Source organism: Molossus molossus, unplaced genomic scaffold (genome assembly GCF_014108415.1).
Source record: "Molossus molossus isolate mMolMol1 unplaced genomic scaffold, mMolMol1.p scaffold_m16_p_3, whole genome shotgun sequence".
Taxonomy (NCBI): Eukaryota; Metazoa; Chordata; class Mammalia; order Chiroptera; family Molossidae; genus Molossus; species Molossus molossus.
The window spans coordinates 92974385-92991016 of record NW_023425366.1 but is presented as its reverse complement, the minus strand read 5'-3'; the positions used below and the strand labels follow the sequence as shown (position 1 = coordinate 92991016).

General features: G+C 40.2%; 1 protein-coding gene across 6 annotated transcripts in view; it reads left to right on the top strand.

Moving 5' to 3' along the window:
* The window catches only part of MARCHF3 (membrane associated ring-CH-type finger 3), a 134962-nt gene that overhangs the window by 64318 nt on the left and 54012 nt on the right, over nucleotides 1-16632 (top strand). For 2 of the 6 annotated variants that reach the window (XM_036280661.1, XM_036280660.1), the window contains exon 2: nucleotides 3017-3114. The exons of 1 other annotated variant lie outside the window; for it this stretch is intronic. The gene's annotated coding sequence lies outside the window, so the exon portion shown is untranslated. Of the gene's footprint in view, nucleotides 1-3016; nucleotides 3115-4765; nucleotides 4934-16632 lie in introns of all 6 variants that reach the window. 3 more of the 6 variants (XM_036280657.1, XM_036280656.1, XM_036280662.1) reach the window with 3 other exon arrangements.

Genomic DNA, 16632 nt, shown 5'->3' with positions numbered 1-16632 from the left:
CAATCTCAGAACAAAAAGACAAGAAGATAGAATATACAAGAGAAAACTTAATAAGCAAGGACACTCAATCTTAGTAGTCCAACTTCTGATTAATAAGTGCTCCAGAAAGAGAATAAAGACTAGAGAGAGGTACAGTATTTAAAGAGATAAGTAATAACAGCTAACATTTTACCTAGTGCCTATTATATGACAAGCACTGTGCTGAGTGTTTTACATGTATTATTTCATTTAATCTTCAAAGTAGTCCAATGAGGTTAGTACTGTTATTATCTTCATTTAAAGGTGAGAAAACAAAGTCACTGAGGTTGAATTACATAACCAGTAACAAATGAAGCATAGATTAGATCTCAAATCTTACTGATCCCAAATCCTGTGAGTTTAGAAAATATAAGCTCATTTTTAAAGAAATCAATTAATAACTATCTATAATATCGACACTCAGAGATGTATTTTAATGTCTTTCTTTCTCCTAATGCACCTTCTATATGTGATGCATTTTTTTTGTTGTTTCTTACTAATTTGGGGATCATACATATAAGCTATGTATTGTTTGATAATCGTTTTTTTTTTTCCATTTAAGAACAAATGAATACTATCCATATAATTCAAGATTCTTCTGCATTATCAATTTTAATATCTGCTTGGTATTAATGTATTTATTTATTAATCAATATTTATTTATGTGCAAGGTACTTTTCTAGACATTTATACTACATAAGTGAACAAGCAGACAAATTCCCTGAATTTGTGGAGCTTACATTTCAGTGGGGAGAAATAACAATAAACATAATAAGTGAAGTATATATTATGTTGGAAGCTGATATATACTGTATGGATTAAAAGATACAGCAGGATATGCCTAGCAGTGTGGCTCAGTGGATTGAGTATCATCCCGTGCACCAAGAGGCTGCTGGTTCGATTTCTGGTCAGGGCACATGCTTGGGTTTCAGGCTCAATCGCCAGTAGAGGGCATGCACGAGTCAGCCAATCAATGTTTCTATCTCAATTTCTCTCTTCCTTTCCCTTCCCCTCTATCTAAAATAATCAATAAAAACATATCTAAAAAGAAAGATACAGCAGGGATCAGAAAAAGGGATCAGAAAAGCTAGAAGGGTGGTAGGGTGATTGAAGTTTTCACTGAAAAAATCACATTTGAGCAAAGCCTTGATGGGTCAAGGAGTAATCCAAACAGGTATCTGGGGGAAAGCTCTTATAAAATTGAGATATAATTCATACACCAAAAATTGATTTAAAGCACAAGGAACAGCCAGTGCAAAGGCACGTCTACCGCACAGCAGGGAGGCTACGGTAGCTGGAGTAAAAGAGTGAACTCAGGAAGGGGTCAGAGAGATGCTGGCAGCAGGGCTAGAATGCTAGGGCCCTTTGCGGCCATTGTAAAGACCTTGGCTTTTATTCTGAGAGAAATGGGGAGCCATTGGAGGATTTTGAACCGAGGGATGATGTGACCTGGCTTCATTTTTTAAAAAATCAACATGGCTGCCACACAGAGGAAAGAAGATTAGGAGACCATTGTAGTGATTCAAACAAGAACTAGCAGTGACTCAGACCAGGGTGGAAGCTTTGGAGGCAGTGAAAGTGGTTAGATTCTGGATGTGTTTTGAAAATAGAACCAACCTGATGGACTTGCTGCTAGTGGTAAGAGAAAGAAAAGAATCGAGAATAACGATAAGTTTTTAGCAGCCTGAGCCTCTGGAAGGATGAAAATGCCATTGACTGAGATGAAGATGATTGCAGGTGGAGCAGTTCTTGGGGGAGGAGGGTTCAGGAGTTCAGCTTTGAAATGTTAAATCTGAGAAAACTCTACTCAGCCACATGGAAGTGTTAAATGATCAATTGGATATGCAAGTATGGATTAGAAGTCTGGGATGGAGATATAAATTTGGGGTTAACCATGTTGAAGATTATGAAAGGATTGAGTGTAGACAAAGAGAAAAAGAGGACCTGGACTAAACCCAGGACTTGCTAGCATAAGATGATAGTGAGCAGGGGGAGAACTAATAAAGGGTACTTGTGAGGTAGAAGGAAAACCAATCAAGCATCATGTCCTGGAAGCTAAGTGAAGAAAGTGCATCAAGATGGAAGAAAAATTAGGTCAAATGCTGCAGAGAGGTCAAATAAGATGAGGTCTAAGGATTGACTATTGGATTTAGCAACATGGAGATAACTGGTGACCTTGATGAGCAGTTTCTTTGGACTGGTGGGGGCAAAAGCCGTATTGCATTGGCTGTAAGAGAGAAGGAAAGATACAGAAGGAAACTCTTGAGGATGTGGATAAGTCATTATCTTGATTGTGGTAATGGTCTCATGATGCATACATATATCAAAACTGATCAAATTGTACACTTTAAATTTGTGTACTCTAGGGTTCTTCAATTATACCTTAATAAAGCTGAAAAGAGATAATGGGTGGAAAGAAATAAAGAAACTCCCTTTTGAGGAAATTTGCTGTAAGAGGATCAGAAAAATGAGGTGATAGCTACATAAGTGGAGCAAAAGAGGGACTTTTTTTTAAGGTGGAAATAACCACATCTGTGGATGCTGCTGGTAATGGTTCAGTAAGAGAGAGAAATTGATTATGTTAATGAGGAGAAAGTTGCTAGAGTGAATCCTATAGAGTAGGTAAGCCTGTAGGAAGATGGGATCTAGTACACAAATGGAGAATGGGGAGCATTTGTGGTTACAGGTGGAGAGGCAGAGTCTATGTGTACAGATTCCAGTAGGGGAAGAGGTGGGGTGGTAGGAGTCTGTGGTTGTTCTCTTTGGATTGCTTTGTTTGTTTCCATGAAGTGGGAAGCAAGGTTATCAATTGAGAATGAGGACGGGGGAGAAGGTGTTGGAGGTTTGAGGGGAGAAGAAGTCAACGTGAAACCATTGCCAAGGAGAGTGACAATGTGTAAAGGGATGGAGTGAGTGATGATTATTGGGCAGCAGTTAGGGCTAATTGAGTCTTGTGGTCATGAATTTTTATTCAATGCAGTTGTCCATTTTTCTCCAGCCATGTTCAGCAGCAAGGATCCAGGAACAGAGTTGGCAAAGAACTGGATCATAGTTTTGCCAAAAGACAGGCAAGCGAGAGAGGTAAAAGAGTTGTGGGTACGTGCAAGAGATTAATTATAGTGATGGGCCATTTGTATAAACTGGGTTAGGAGGGAAGAGGGGACATCAAGGAGGTGAAGAAGAAGGAAATGTTGTAGAATAATGGATTGGAGGTCCAGAGGAAATCAAAAGATTATTGGAATTGGGGTACTGAAGGGAGTGGGCTGGAAAGGTAGGAGGTGGTGGATCACAGTGGATACATAACAGAATTCCATTACATGGATGTACAAAGTTTCTTTAACTAGTTGATCCCTTTGTAGGATGAGCGGGCAGGGTCATAGAAGCTATCTCCTTTACTTCTGCCACGTCTTGTATCTTGGTCATTGCTGCTTCTCCCCAAGATCCCAAGGATTTCTGCAAGGTTCAGTACCTTTTTCCTGAGATCACTTAACCCCAACCTAATGATTCTCTGTAAATACCTTTGCCTCTCTGCTCCCAACTCTCTGTAACACCTGCCTTTGAATTATATTGGGAATGCTGTAATTTCTTTGAGAGTCAGAAGGGAAATGAGGGGAAATCAGTTCACTTGCCATGTGTCCCTTAGGATCTCCTTGGGAACAAACTTGTCAAGGGCTGGGTCATCAATGAAGGGTTGTTAGAATGCAGACGGGGTGTTTTCCTCTTACACCTGGGGTTCTAGCTCTTGGTCCAGAATGCAGAGATAAAAGGGTATAGGTTTTTCAGGGTATAGCTCAACCTTTCTAGGGCTCTCATTGTATGGAAGGTGATCTGCCACTTTGTCCGAGGAGGCATTTCTCTATTTCCTGTTCCATCAGGACCACTATAAATGTTATTTGGAGATAAACCAACCATTGTGGTGTCCCCATATTTTTCTTGGTTTAAATGATTGCTGTGTGCTATGATCTTTAATGGGAAACCAATAGAACAGAATAATCAAATTATTCAGAGAGGATTAATTTGAGATTTTATATCATTTATTAACTGTCTAGTGCCTTGTTTTCTTTAATATATGTACATGAAGGAGTTGACATTTAGATTTGAATGTATTTATGATTGTGTTTGCCTCCTAAACATTGTCTTCTAAGGTATTTCCTCCACTGAGGTTTCCTTTTAATAAAGCTAAAATTTTATTCAAAAGAAAGAACTCTTTGATGCTGGTATTATAAGCTTTTCTGATTACCAAGGAAAGTTTTCTTCATGGTGAGGAAAATTCTCCCTCCTCTCCATGTTCCCTTGCCCTTGTTTACCTTCTCAACTCCATGTCTGCAAACCAGCAAAGTCACACACCCACAAAAACACTTCCACAAATGCTGCCTAGCCAAGAAGCCGCCTTACCATGACACCTTCCTCAGCCTGCTCTTGCCAGACACAGATATTTAACACCACATCAGCACTGACACACAAAGGCTCCATCCACATTTCTTAGTTTCCTGGAGTCTCTGTATCCTTTTGTGTGCTGGAGTCTTTTCATAATTGTCTTCAAGGTTCACGTTGCTGGCATATGTCACAGATGACACAGACAGGATAAAATCTATGAACACTTAGAAAATAACCCCCACGGAGCCTAGCCTAAAACTCATTTGGCAGAATTCCATGTAACAGAAAAGCTCCAGAGGCACAACTTTAGGCTGCTTTCAATTCTTCATTCTCTCGTGCGTACTTTTATTCAATGTATTGTTTCTTCAAGGAGCATGGAGGTTACCAGAGACAAAATTTTCTCTATTCCTTGGTGTGTTTCTGTGCAAGCACTAGTCCGTGTGCATGGTGGATGCTCAATTATTAACAGGTTGGGTGAGAAATTGGCAGTCCTATTGAAGGCAGCAGCAGAGCCTGCCAGGGGCCGGGCCAGCGTCAGGTAAGAGGAGCTCTCAGCTGTGTTTGGGGAATGAAAGTGGGCAGTTCCTGACTCCGCGCTGTCTTATTATGTAGGAAGTGTATATTGCTTTCTCCCTCCACTAAAACTGATTTTGATGAGTGGGAATGAAAGGGTGCAGTTAAGCCAAGAAGTGGGTAACTGCAGGTCATTGATAGGGACTTCTTCTCTTAACCAAATACACAGTTGTCATGTTTAGGGTGTCTGTTCTCACATTGGCTGCCCCCCTCATCCCCCCCCACACACACGTACATATCCTCCTAAATCCCCGTGATAGGTGGTCTCCCCGTGGCTGTGATTTCTGTGATTGCCTGAACTGGGCCTATTTTATTCGTGTGCTCTCTCACCTGCCTCAGTGGAATCAAGGGCTTAAGAGGTTCCTTTTAGCCACTTTTGTCAGGAGGGAAAGGGAAAGGGAATGAGCTCTGATGTTCTGCTGCAACTTCCTGTAAAGAATGGGCTTTAAAAAAACATCATTGGAAAAGATTAATTTCTTTGTCAATAAATGTCGGCAGATAATCTAGTGCCAATTGCATATGCCTGGGGAATGAGCCTGTGGAGACTCAGGAAACTAAATCATCACGTGATGCGGTGCTTGTTTTTTTTCCTCTGAAACACTGACCAGGCATCTGCCATTACTTTTCATTTTTTAAATTGCAAGGGAAAAAGAAATGCCAAAAGGCTTTTGCAACTCCAAAGGGGAACTTGGATGTGTTTTGACATGTGGTGAAAATAAATTATTCTAAAATATATTCACATATACAGTCATCTTTCTGGGACACACCAAACTAAATGTCAATTACTACTTGGTTCCCTCGTGCACCAAGCCACTGCCTGGGCAGTGCTTGCCTTGGACAGTTTTAGTTACCGAGTTTGAAGTCAGAACTGAGCTTAGTAACCGAAAGGCAGTGGGACGTCCTTGGCACCCCTTCCCCCCATTCACACACCCACCCTACTCTCCCTTCCTGGCCTTCGGTCACTTCCATGGACTGTCAATTACTCTGGCTGCTAGACAACAGATAAAGGTTAGGGTCCTATCTGGCCCAAGGAGCATTCGTTTTTATTAAAAGCTAAAACACCTTGGAAACCCAGGGGAATAAATCCCTAACTGAGACATTTTCATTTCCTGAAGCAGGAGAAAGCGATGCTAGCCAGGTTTGTCTCATCCCCCCTCATCGGTCCCCAAAGCTTCCATTAAAGCTGGAGCAGGGGCTTTTACACTTTTTCACTGCAGCCTTCGGGAATAAACTTTACACAGCAGCCTCGTGCACACAAACACAAAACAAAACTTACCTTGCAACGTAATGTACTACGGTGCTGGGTATTTTTAAATCCAATTTCATTGACTCCTACATCTTTGTATTTTTATTACCATTATCCTTATTATTATTGTTGTTGTTGTTATTTTAGTGCTGCTCAAGGCTTACTAAATTGATTTCACAATCTACTAATGGTCACCACCCAGAGTATAAAAACCAGCAGAATGATGGTGTTCTAGGTGGGAAGGGGTTGCAGAAACAGCTCCCCTCCTACAGAATGTGTGCATCTGTTTCGCACTTAGCTGACCAGTGCGTGGATGCCTACCAAGCAACTCGGAGGAGCCAGGCATGGTGCTGAGCACTCTACCTGTGGCTTCACAACCACCCCAGGAGGAATGAGTGCTATTCAACCCTCTTTTTTACAGATGAGACTCAGAGGAGGTAAGAAGCTTGTCTGAGGTCCCCAGCGGGCAGAGCTGGAATTCAAATGCCTCCTCTCTGCTCTGAATCCCACACTCATAACCCTGACCCTGCCTGCTCAAAGCCCACTGGTGGCCACCCATTGCTCTCAGGGTCAAGTTAAACCTCTTACCTCTCCAGCTTCATTCTTCTCTCCTCCTCCCTTCCTTCAGCTGCTCTAATACCCTGGGGCTGCACGTGTTGTTACTTCTCCCTGAAACTCTCTTCTCCCTCCCCTTGGCCTGGCTAGCTCCTCTCATTATTTAGGTCTCAGCTTAAACCTCATCTCTCCAGGACACCTCTGAATGCCTCTGCCCAACCCCCACAACCAGGACGCGTGCCTCCCTATCTGCTCCCAGTCTGGTGTTGTCTATCTCCATTCTAGCACCTGCACCATTTTATTATTTTGCTTCGCTAGCCAAAGATGTGCTGGTAAATGTTCAACAACCAGTTCTCTGGAGAAAAGGGGATGTGGGGAGGAGTGACTTGTAGCATTTGCTGGTTTCCATAGTGTAAAATACTTCCAACTGTTCCAATTGTTGCCAAGTTCAAGCCATCAGTACGACTTCTCTGAACATGAGGTTGGAAAGAAATCGATAAGATGGTACCAGCTGGCTCGAGCACACCAGTGGGTTTGTCTTGTCTTCTCTGACCTGGGGAAGGGGAAGGATCATCTTTGTCTTGCTGACCATTGTATTTCTCCTCAGTGAATAAAAAGAAGGAAGGAAGTGGCAGGCGAGAAAAGGGGCTGGGATTCTGAGAAATACCAAGGTTATCAAATGTGTTGTTTCTTCGCAATGATTAAGGAAGGAGTTGGAGAGGAAAGGTTAAAAAGGCAGTGTGTAATAAAAAATAATAACCCTCTATCACCCCTTCCTTTTATATAAAATGCTTCCACATACATTGTGTCATTTGATCATTTTTGCAAAAATGTTACAGAGATAAGTGTTATTTAGTAGATGAAGAAACTGTGTCTCCCAGAGGTGAAGTGATCTTTACAGGGTCACAGAGTTACAAAACCTGAACTAGAACCAAGGACTCTTGAAATCTAGCCCCACATTCCTTTACTGTTCAAGTGACTTCCCATATCAACATACCTACTCACAGTGTGAAAGCAGATATTTGGATATATGCAGGAATTGGAGCAGGGCAATGATGCAGGGAAGGGTAAAGACTATCCAGACCTGATGAGTGTTGTATGTACCTATGTGCACACGTAACACACTATCTTGAGGAAAGAATACCAAGTGAGTGACAGAGCCATTAATGACAAGAACCTTTAGTGCAGTTGTCCCATAGTATCCTCTGAGTATTGGTTTCAGGACCCACAAGGATCAAGAATACCAAAATCTACAGTGCTCAAGTCTGTTATAAAAATGGCATGGTATTTGCATATAACCTTCACACTTCCCCCCGTATACTTTAAACCATCCCTAGATTACTTATAATACCCAAGACAATGTGAATGCTATATTAGTAGTTGTTACACTGTATTTTTTAGAGAATAATAACGAGGAAAAATTCCTGTACATATTCAGTACAGATGCAACCATCATAGGCCTAACTACATAGTAATTGTCAGTAACAACGTAACTTTATATATATCTGTGACTGTTTGAATCTGCAGATGTGAAACCTGCAGATGTGGAGGGCCGGGAATGCATTGGGAGGTGGGATGTGAGTGGTTAAGAGCAGAGGATCAAGAATCTGATATCTTCACCCTGGCCTGTTCGGCTCAGCGGTTAAAGCATCGGCCCGCGGACCAGAGAGTCCCAGGTTCGGTCCCACTAAGGGCATGTACCTCGGTTTGTTTGTCACCGGCCTTGGTTAGGGTCGTTCTGGAGGCAACCAGTCTATGTGTCACTCTCACATCGATGTTTCTCTCTCTCTCTCTCTCTCTCTCTCTCTCCCCCTCTCTCCTTCCTGTTCTATCAAAAAAAATAAAAAAGAATCTGATACCTGGGTTCAAATCCTATTCCACAACTTTGCTGTGTGACCTTGGCCCTGTAGCCTTTTTGGGCCATCATTCCCTACTACTACTACTAAATTTTTTTTAAAAAATAGTCCCTACCTCAATGTATTGTTGTAAAGATTAAATGAGATAATACATGTTAATTGCTTAAAGCAGTGCTTATTATATAGTGAACACTCAGTATTATTTTTTATATCTTTAATTAGCCTCCTTTATTGATATAAATCATAGGAAATGAAAACCTTGCCAATAGTGCAGTGCTGTAACTGTGAGTGGGGACACAATGCCACTCGGCATTTGAGCTGAGGAATGTTTTAGTAAGTATTTCGGAGGAAGTTTCCAATATGTCAAAAAGAACTGCTCTAATGAAAGCTGATGACCACTTGGGCTTTTCTTAGCAAAAGCTCTGATCACTTCTTTTCTCCACATAAATTCACCGGGCTTTACATGTCCTGTCACATGCTTTGCAAAGTACAATCATGATTAAAATGTACAGATATGAAACTCCTAACATAAATGATATACCCTCCACCGTTTTGTTTTGTTTTTTCTTTCACCATGTCCGGTATATAGTCATTTCTCTGGGTTTCATTTGTATGTCTGTGCCCACAGTCTTCACTAAAGAAGGTAAGCTCCTTTAGGACAGAGACTTGGCTTTTTCAAACCAAGAGAATGGTTTTTATATTTTTAAATGTTTTTTTATAAAATTATAGAAGGACTATTATTTTGTGACTTGAAGATTCTATGAAATTCAAATTTCAGTGTGCATAACTAAAATTGTATTTAGAGGTTTGTCTTTTAGTCCTTTAATATCATCTATAGCTGTTTTCATGCTACAATGGCAGTCGGGTAGTTGTGACAGAGATTGCTCGCCTGCAAAGCCTAAAATACTTATTATCCAGCCCTATACAGAAAAGGTTTGCTGAATTCTGACCTGGAATAACTAGTAAATCCCTAAAAAGCTAAGGTTTCATCAGCAAATACTACAATGACTATATTGAGGCTTTGAAGGTTCTTATTACTTCTTAAACCATGTGGGGTAAGGGGGGAAATGGGCTGTGATGCCATTTTTTGAAAGCCACAATGTGATTAAATAGATAAAAACGCTCAAGAAGGCTTCCTTTTAGTCTCTAAGATGACCGTGATGGGGTTATGCAGGTTAAGCAAGAAGCGTGAGGCAGAAGACTGCAACCTTGAGAGTCAGACAGCCCCGTGATGCTGTAAAGCAGCCATGATAACTGGCGTTGCACGGGGCTGTTTAGAAGATTGACTGAGATCTGTTTGTTGATGTTACCAGACACCTTCATCGGGTGCTTACACCTCACGTGACCTAACTCTCGTTTCCTTCTCAAACCTCTTTCACAGATTGAGTGCTGGGAGTCTGTCTTGGAAAGAATTAGTAATGGTGATGGGGTCAGGGTGATTGCCAATAGCTCTACCAGCAGAAGGGCCCTTAGGCACCTCTATGGACTTCTCACCAGTGGACCAACAAATGAACAAATTAATGTTCTTTCCTAGGCTCAGGGCCCAAATGCAAACCATGACTCTACCAGTCTTACTTCAGTGTTGCCCTAGACCTGGATGCAAGTCGTCCTGTCTTATTCAGATTCCACTCCATGGGACACTGTTATCACATGTAACACATACTTGGCTTGCGTTTGGAGAGCATAAGCACAATTTGGAAAACTGTTTCTAACAAGTGTGAATTTTCCCACCTAGTTTTGTTTTTTTTTTCCCCTACTTATTACACCTCCTCGTTGGAGAGATGGTGTCGAGATTTTTCTCTACATTTTAGAGATGACAACAACTTTTAAAAAATAGGTCTGAACTTCTAATCTTACCTGTAGTTGTTAGAAAGCTCCTGAAATGCAATTCAGCACAAAAGGGCTTAAGAGGACAGAGGCCTCCTCTTTCCACGTGCTCAGTTCAGCATCTCTCCCTTTCCAGAGTACTTAGTAATTGTTCCTCATTCTTCGACCAAATTCCGAACACGCCTGTTTTGAACCGGAGTGAGTTATAGTGCACTAATGGAAGCTTTACCTGAAGGATAAAAATGAACTTCTGTATCTATTCACATTTTCTCTGTTTCCTTTCTAAAACAAAGAATTGGAGGAGATTTTTCTAGCTTGTAGTTTTGTATTTTTCACCACCCACGGTAACATTCATTTATTTTTTTAAATCAAAGGTTTTAACACCATTTTACTTCAAACAAACAAACAAAAAAGACGAGCAAAATAAATAATATACAGCTGCACTACAATTACAATGGCCACCTAGCATAAAATTATTTCCCACTGTTTAGCATGGGAGATTACTTTATTGAGGCTGTATCAGTGTTTAGGAGAAAAGGAGATAAAGCTTGATGTGCTATTGAATAAGAGGTGGAATTTCTACGCTCAACCCTTATTATTTGTGGATTTCATATTTTAGAATTCAACTACTTCCTGAAATTTATTTGTAACCCAAAAATCAATACCCGTAGTGCTTCCATGGTAGCATGCAGACACATACACAGTGGTGAAAAATTTGGATTGCTCCACACATATTTCCAGCCGAGGTCGGAGGCGATGTTCTGCCCCCTTGATTCCACTCTCATAATGTAAACCAGTGTCTTCTTCACAATCTATTTTTGAGGCTTTTGTTGGTAATTTTGCTCTTGAAAATGGCCCCCAAGCATAAGTGCTGAAGTGCTGTTTAGTGTTCCTAAGCACAGGAAGGCTGGGATGTGCCTCATGGAGAAAATATGTGTCATTATCTATCCTCTATAAGAAAATGCTAGGTAAGTTCCATTCAAGCAGAAGTTATAGTATTCTTGGCCCTGAGTTTAATGTTAATGAATCAACTATATATTAAATAGTATCTCTAAACAGAAACACATAAAACAAGGTTATGCATTGGTCATTTGATAAAAATGTAACTAGAGGCATGCAGGAATCTAACCCTACATTTCCCATAGGAGCAAAGGTTCAGCGTTCACAGACTCAGTGTTCATGACAATTTATAGAACATAAACACCTCAAATAACAAGAATTAGTTATATTTGGATTTCCTTTCTATTAAAATCTTAGATTTGTGGCTTAAATACACTTAGTCCAGAAGCATCTCTGACTGTTAAAATTACAACTATTTTTCATAGTTACAATTATTTTCAAAGTACTAGCAGGCATATCTTCTAGTTTTTCCAATATAATTACAGTTCTCTATTTTATTTATTAACACTGTACCATGTTCCAAAAAGAATCATACTGAAGGTTGCTCGCCCAGCATAGATGATATAGGAAGGGGTAGAGCATGGGTAGGAAATGAAGAATGGGTGAGAGCCAGAGAAGTGTTAATAAGTGTTCTCCCATCCCAGCCATTCCTGAGATCTTCCATCCACCCTGACCAAACAGTTTTTACCACTTAGCAAAGCCTTCCTTTCAAATGAGGAGGGAAGGGCATGAAGTAGGAGATTACAGAGTGAGATGTTGATCCTAACCTTTTCCTACAGTGAAGGCGTTACCCAAGGGTATGGAGTGTCAGTGAAAAAATAATAAAAATAGTTTTTAAGTTGAGGGTCATCTGCTATAATTAACTGTAGCATAAGGTTATGTTTGTTGTAGAATTGGATACTAACAGGGATTTGTGCATGTGCTGTCATTACACACTATCTAAAAAAGGGGGACCTCTGGCAACCTTTCTAAGGTTTTCTAAGAAAAAGAGATATTTGCAACTTTGGTGACTAGTATATCCACAAAATTTATTTTCATTTAATCAAAGAACAGTCAACTCCCCTACTCCCAAAATGCCTGACTTTAATAGCAAAGGCAGTCACTGTATGGTTTTTCTTGTTGTTTATAAGAAATAAAGAAAATTATTTATTTTAGCCTCTGCAAAAGTGAGGAAATAATGCGTTTTCTTCATTGTAATGCACATGTGATATTATTTCCCTCAAACCAGATTCTAATTTTCTGTAATTCACTAAGACGGCTCACAGTTCTTAAGTGCCATGGGGAAATTAAATCATTGCACAAGATGGGAAGTAGACGAGTTGTGATGCTTAAAAAAATGTGTGATGACTCACACATATGAAGAGAAGTTTCATCCACAGCAAGAGACTAAAGGAGGTGATTAAGTGCTATAGAATCAGATCAATAAAGCTGAGAATCATGCTCTCCTCCCCTCTAAATTAGTAAAATGTGGACTGAAAAAATCGGAGGTACTCATCAGTGTCAATAAGAGCCACTGAAACTATATATTGTGGAGTTCAATTATGAAATCTTGCAGCCATTACACAGTGTCCTGCCAAATCATTCAATACCAAAAATTCTTCCTGTTTCAAAACTTGACTCTTATCAAAAGAACGTGTACTTTTTCTTTAAGCATTTAATTCTACTTGGTGTTATTAGGAAACTCGGGAGTTTTCGGGAATGTGCTTGTCATAACTGGAGAAATCACCTACTTTGTTAACTCTGACTTTGGGGGAGAAAGGCTTGCACTTTTTTATTCCCTTTGTCCTACTCTGTCTCACCTCACTCTCACCCCAACCAGAACGACTAACTGTACCTTGCATTATATATGCACTTAAGAATAAAAGTGGTAGTAAGGCACAGAAATTTGAGTCAAAAATGCAGTTATCAGGTTCTTCCACTAACTTTAGGGTGCTAAAAAAAATCATAAAATTTCTTTTCTTTGACATCCTCATTTGTGAAACAGAGGAGAAAATATTCGCTAATTCTTGTGGGTCACATGGTTTAGCTGTACCAGTTGATGGCCAGGCAATTTGAATATATAAATTCAAGCGGGCCAATTATTACGGCTACTGATTTTAGATTTGTATTCTCCAGCAAGGATATGACTCATGTTAAGTATATGGATTTTTAATGTAAATTGGCATGTTTCTGGTTAAAAAGAAAAAACCAATCAAATGTTAATTTAGGTACATTGTATTTATATGGGAGGACAAGAGAGAGAGAGAGTATGTAGTATTCTGTCTGTGTCATTTTGTCTCTCCACTGTTGACATCTGTGGCTGCCACCAACGTGGGGTGGAAAAACTACCAGAGGATTCATTCACTAACCTAGGTCTTCCCACTAAACCAGCTATTTCCGGGAGCGGGCTGCCTTGGAGAGGGTTTGCTGACTTCCTTCCTTAGGTATCTGTAATGTCATGTCTGCACCTATGAGTAAAGGAAATCCTCTTGGCTGCTTTTTGGATTATTTATGATGATAGCATGTGCTTTTTAAAAAAAATAGTGTTTTATTGATTTTAGAGAGAGAGGAAGGGAGAGGAAGATAGAGATAAAAACATCAAACAGCTGTCTCCTGCACACCCCCTATCGGGGGTTCAGCCGGCAGCCTGGGCATGTGCCCTGACTGGGAATCAAACTTGGTACATGCAATGATGCTCCATCCACTGAGCAACACTGTCTGGGCAGCATGTGCATTTTAAAATTTTGCTAGGCTTGCTCTGGTTTGATTTTGTTGTCTCAGTAGTTGATTTAATATGCTTCCCCTCTTGATGGTTATACAATGGTTTTTGTTCATTTCTTTTTCTAGATATGATAAAAATATATTTTATTTTAGAAAATTTTGAAAATACAAAAAAACATAAACAATAAAAGTAAAATAAGAATCACTTATTACCCAGAGAGAACCTCTATTTACATAGGGCTACACCATCTTTCTCTTTGGTAGTTGAAATTATAGATATAAATATTTGTATATCCCACTTTTTTTTCCATGACCTTATATTTTATTTTTCAGTATCATTAAACATTTATTGTAAAAGTAATGTTATGATCTATTATATGGATATGCTCTATTTAACCTTTCCCCAACTGTTGGACAATTGTCTTGTGCTACTAGAAAGGAACATTGTTTGTATTTCTGATTATGACCCTAAAATATATTCCTTAAAGAAAAGACTCAAACATTTTATCCTAAAAATAGATTCCTATAAGGAAAGGCACAACCATTTTAAAGCTTTAAATACATACCACCAGATTGCTTTTCAGTATGTGTGAGGGCTCATCACCCGTGCTGAAAACAGCCTGTCATCTCTGCCCAGCACACCCCAGTCATCCATATTCTGAATGTGTGATCGGGGATCATGGATTCCTTTTTAAATAGCCGGAGCATCACCAAGAAAGTAATTGAGAATTTGCTTAAATTTTACTTTATGGATTTCAAAGATATATACATATATAATTTTTAGATTATCAGCTCTTTGGTTGTTTCTGCTGTACTAGTCCACATTCTTCAGAGAAACATAACCAATAGGATAGGGGGAGAGAGAGAGAGAGAGAGAGAGAGAGAGAGAGAGAGAGAGAGAGAGAGAGAAGAAGAAGAAGAAGAAGAAGAAGAAGAAGAAGAAGAAGAAGAAGAAGAAAAAGAAGGAGAGAAGAGAAGAGAAGAGAAGAGAAGAGAAGAGAAGAGAAGAGAAGAGAAGAGAAGAGAAGAGAAGAGAAGAGAAGAGGAGGAGGAGGAGGAGAGGAAGGGAGGAAGGAAGGAAGGAAGGAAGGAAGGAAGGAAGGAAGGAAGGAAGGAAGGAAGGAAGGAAGGAAGGAAGGAGTATTGTAAGGAACTGACTTTTGTGATAATGGAGGCTGACAAGTCCCCACGGTCTGCAGGGTGAGTTGGCAAGCTGGAGACTGAGGCGAGCCAATGGTGTGAGTTCCAGGACATGGGCCAGCAGGTTTGAGACCCAAAGAGAGCCCGTGTTTCAGTTTGAATGTGAAATACTGATGTCCCAGCTCAGTGGCAGTCAGGCAGGAGGAATTCCCTCTTCTTCAGGGGAGAGTCAGCCTTTTGTTTTATTCAGGCCTTCAAGATTGGATGAGACCCACCCCCATTAGGGAGAACAAACTATTTTACTCAGTCTCTCAATTTAAATGTTAAACTTTTCCAAAAATACTCTCACAGAAACATCCAGAATAATATTTGACCAAATATCTGGGTTCCCTGTGGCCCAGTCAAGTTGACTCATAAAATTAACTACCACACCCTATACTCTTATGCCACCTTTGCCTGCCTGTCTATCCCTATCATCCACTATAGCAAAAAAGAAAATTTTTCTTTACAATAGTAGATGTTTCCAGTGGTTTTGCTAGTTGATATCATTCAGAAACAGGATGACTGGACTTCCTCAGCTTGCAAATATGATATGTTGTGACAACTAAAAACCTGACTGTGTGATTGTTAGATTCTGACAGTAGCTCATGAGAGCCCAATCACCTAATAGTGTTTCTGAATATGGAAGTAGTGGTGCCATTTCAACTAGAACTAGCCATTTTATCTTGAATGGGAAAAATCTATTCATGATTTCCAAATCTGGGTACCAGAAACATGCACCTTCCACCCTGCTCCTGCCTCACACAGAAAATGAGGAACCTGGGCCTGAGTACACAGGATGAGAAGATCTTTGAGCCTGAGATCCTTCTTTCCCGCACTGTCAAAGTGGCGTAGGTTGAGGAGAGAATGGAAATTGCTTTACCTCTGGACTATTTTGAGTCTTTATCCACTCACAGTCATTTATTCATACATTTATTCTTCCTTTCATTTTTTTAAACAATACTCTCCATGTCAATTTAAGGATACCATATGCATATGGGTGGGAGAGGAATTAGAAATTCTTGGTTTCAGAGATAATTGCAAGCCATTTCTAGCTTAAGAGTTCAAATTCATGGTCTGCCTGTTCATTTTCCTAAATGATCTATAGCTAGGATTGCCTGCTTTCAAGTTTGGTAATAAATATAAGCATTATTCAAATTCAAGAAAAAATTGCCCTGGCCAGTTTGGCCCACAGACCAAAGAGACCCAGGTTCGATTCCAGCCAAGGGCATGTACCTTGGTTTCAGTTCATCCCTGGCCCCGGATGGGGTTGTGCGGGTGCAACCAGTCGATGCGTCTCTCTCACATGGATGTTTATCTCTCTCTCTCTTTCTCTCTCTCTCCCCCTCCCTCCCTCCAACTCTGTCTGAAGATAAATGTAAAAATATCCTCAGGTGAGAG